Raw genomic sequence first — 4,037 nt, forward strand, 5'->3', positions numbered from 1 at the left:
GCACTTGCTTCAGTTGAAGGGATGTACTAGTACAGTTATATTAATTGTTTATTTCACGATCTGGTCTTTTGGCTGGATCGCGAAAAAAACGCTAAGTCCCAAATCTTGAACTCGAGAGGAGAGCGCTGATGACAACCTTTTGGACTGGAGCTCCCTAGAATTCGGCTTTTTCCTACTTTAAAGGGATGCACTGTTGTATGTATTGTTTATTCACGATCTGGTCGTTGGATTGGATCGTGGAAAAAAAACGCTAAGTCCCAGATCCTGAACTCGACAGGAAAGCGCTGATGGCAAACATTCTGACTGGAAGTTCCTAGAAATCGGCTTTTTCCTTATTGGCATTATGTGGCACGTTTATTGTGGCTAGAACATTAATTATCCACCAAATGGCACCAACGCTTGGCGAAAGTCTCGAAACACTCCTATCCCGACGCACCAGCAACCGCAACACGATGCAAAATAAATTGCACGAGCTACTGATACTTGTACCATGCACGGTACACGGTACCAAAATATACCCCTGAAAGTGTGCAATTTGGTGCTATTCTAGGAAATTTGTTTGGGGAAGCCTAGCTACGCGTGTCGCACGTTGCATGGTCGTCGATCAGAGGCATGCAAAAGCACCTATCTAGGGGAATTACTTTACGTTCTAGTAGCAAGATCGATTTTCCGGTCTAGCACGGCAGTACGCCTGCATGCATACACTCCATGTACCAAAAATGTATCAACCTAGGCGTTGCTCAGTAGCTTTTGGCGGCACATGTAAAAAGTACTCGAGTTCAGATTCTTGGAACTTTGCGTATTGTTCAAAACTTATAACGAAAACTAAATTATAAATGGGTAAAAGGCTAGGCGTTTCTCAGTAGCTTTTGGCGCCACGTGGCAAAAGTATTCGAGTTCAGATTTCTGGGACTTAGCGTATTTTTCAAACCTGATAATGAAAATTGAAGTACAAATGGGGCATAAGCTAGGCGTTGCCCAGTAACTTTTTTCGCCACATGGAGGAAGTAGTCGAGCTCCAATTTCTGGGACGTAGCGTATTTTTCAATCATAATAAACCAAATCAAACATGAAAATCATGAAACTTACACCACGTCCCTAGGTTGTGCACAAAACGTAACGATAAAGTGCCGGCGAGGTTAGAGGTGCACCAAAATTGTGTACCGATTAGGAAAAGTACTCTATGTTGCTATGACTTGGGTAAAAAGTGTTGATTAACTGCTGGTTACGATAGACAGTTGCTTATCGTACACATCGCAAACGAACACCCCTTAGTGAGCAGTAGCAGAAGTCGATGGAACAAAGCGAATGCATTACAAACTGATCAAGTAAAATAAGGAACGCTACGTACTAGGACTTCTTTCCAAGAATGGTGTCCGCGACGGGAGGGCAAGCGTCCTTCCCAGGTTTCCCTAGTAAACCTTGTATGGTAAACATACCCAAGCGTGTCCGTAAGCACGCAACGATAGTCACGAACGAGCACATACCTAGGGAAAGTACTCTACGTACTAGGACTTCTGTCCAAGAATGGTGTCCGCGACGGTCGGGCACTGTGACGCAATTACCAAATCCTAGAATCGTACAAGCAGTGTGTACAAACATAAACATTAACGCGTTCGCTCGGGCTGCGCCGTCCGTGTTGAACACAAATGCGGGTGATTATATGAGTGGATGGACAAAAACATGCGTGGCGAAGACAATTTTCTGCACGATGTGCACATAGCTCATTTCGTCGTCCCGGGCGAATGGAAAAACACAAAAATCTCGAGTATCTTTCTAGGTTTCTGTTATAAAAGGGCAGGCCAAAAGGTGACCGGTTGAGATGAGCATTTTAAGCATGCAAGCACTTAATTGCAACTTTTCCTACAAAAACTAGGTACGTACACGTAGATTGTATCAACATGGACATCCATGATTGCGTACGCCCGGGCTGCGCCCTCCGTGTTGTACTTTCCCTGATTGGTACACAATTTTGGTGCAAGTGTACCAACATCGACATCTATGAACGCGTACGCTCGAGCTGCACCCTCCGTCTTGTACTTTCCCTGATCGGTACACAGTTTTGGTGCACGGCTATCCCGAAAGGCAACTTGTACCAACATCGACATCCATGAACGCGTACGTAGCGTACTTTCCCTGATCGGTACACAATGTTGGTGCACGGCATAGGAAATGGGCTTAAAATGGTCAAACTCAATCCATTTCCACTAAAGATAGTCAATAACAGCTGTGCCGATGAAGTAGGGCACGATGCAAGTCAATGTTATTTAATGAATTACATGTTCACCATACATTTCAGTACAAAATTGCTCGGTCAGACCTACAAAGTGCTATATCTCGAATACTAAACGTCGCAGATGGGTGTCGTAGAACAATTTTAAGTTCGTCTAACGATTCTACATCCGATTCTGGATAGTGGTTTTTCGACCACTTTTCAACATTTTGTGACACCCCGAACCTAGGGGCAGCTCCCTAGCTTTTTTCAAAAATGTGCACCGAACGGGCCAGAGAGCTCGAGTAGTCGAAAATTTTTTTTTTTGCTAAAACCCCTCAAAACGTGTCAGGAACGCACCCTAGATGATGAAAAGTGCAACCAGAATGTCAATCGACAACATGCCCGGGGGTACAAATTTGCTCTACGCGTCCCTAGGTAGGGTACTTTTTCATACAAACATCAAAGTGTACGGTGCACACAGTGCGCGGAACAAAAATTGCTCGGTCAGACCTAGGACGGGCCATATCTCGAATACTAAACGTCGCAGATGGGTGTCGTAGAACAATTTTAAGTTCGTCTAACGATTCTACATCCGATTCTGGATAGTGGTTTTTCGACCACTTTTCAACATTTTGTGACACCCCGAACCTAGGGGCAGCTCCCTAGCTTTTTTCAAAAATGTGCACCGAACGGGCCAGAGAGCTCGAGTAGTCGAAAATTTTTTTTTTGCTAAAACCCCTCAAAACGTGTCAGGAACGCACCCTAGATGATGAAAAGTGCAACCAGAACGTCAATCGACAACATGCCCGGGGGTACAAATTTGCTCTACGCGTCCCTAGGTAGGGTACTTTTTCATACAAACATCAAAGTGTACGGTGCACAAAGTGCGCGGAACAAAAATTGCTCGGTCAGACCTAGGACGGGCCATATCTCGAATACTAAACGTCGCAGATGGGTGTCGTAGAACAATTTTAAGTTCGTCTAACGATTCTACATCCGATTCTGGATAGTGGTTTTTCGACCACTTTTCAACATTTTGTGACACCCCGAACCTAGGGGCAGCTCCCTAGCTTTTTTCAAAAATGTGCACCGAACGGGCCAGAGAGCTCGAGTAGTCGAAAAATTTTTTTTTGCTAAAACCCCTAAAAACGTGTCAGGAACGCACCCTAGATGATGAAAAGTGCAACCAGAACGTCAATCGACAACATGCCCGGGGGTACAAATTTGCTCTACGCGTCCCTAGGTAGGGTACTTTTTCATACAAACATCAAAGTGTACGGTGCACACAGTGCGCGGAACAAAAATTGCTCGGTCAGACCTAGGACGGGCCATATCTCGAATACTAAACGTCGCAGATGGGTGTCGTAGAACAATTTTAAGTTCGTCTAACGATTCTACATCCGATTCTGGATAGTGGTTTTTCGACCACTTTTCAACATTTTGTGACACCCCGAACCTAGGGGCAGCTCCCTAGCTTTTTTCAAAAATGTGCACCGAACGGGCCAGAGAGCTCGAGTAGTCGAAAATTTTTTTTTTGCTAAAACCCCTCAAAACGTGTCAGGAACGCACCCTAGATGATGAAAAGTGCAACCAGAACGTCAATCGACAACATGCCCGGGGGTACAAATTTGCTCTACGCGTCCCTAGGTAGGGTACTTTTTCATACAAACATCAAAGTGTACGGTGCACAAAGTGCGCGGAACAAAAATTGCTCGGTCAGACCTAGGACGGGCCATATCTCGAATACTAAACGTCGCAGATGGGTGTCGTAGAACAATTTTAAGTTCGTCTAACGATTCTACATCCGATTCTGGATAGTGGT

Source organism: Anopheles coluzzii, assembly GCF_943734685.1.
Source record: "Anopheles coluzzii chromosome X unlocalized genomic scaffold, AcolN3 X_unloc_116, whole genome shotgun sequence".
NCBI lineage: Eukaryota > Metazoa > Arthropoda > Insecta > Diptera > Culicidae > Anopheles > Anopheles coluzzii.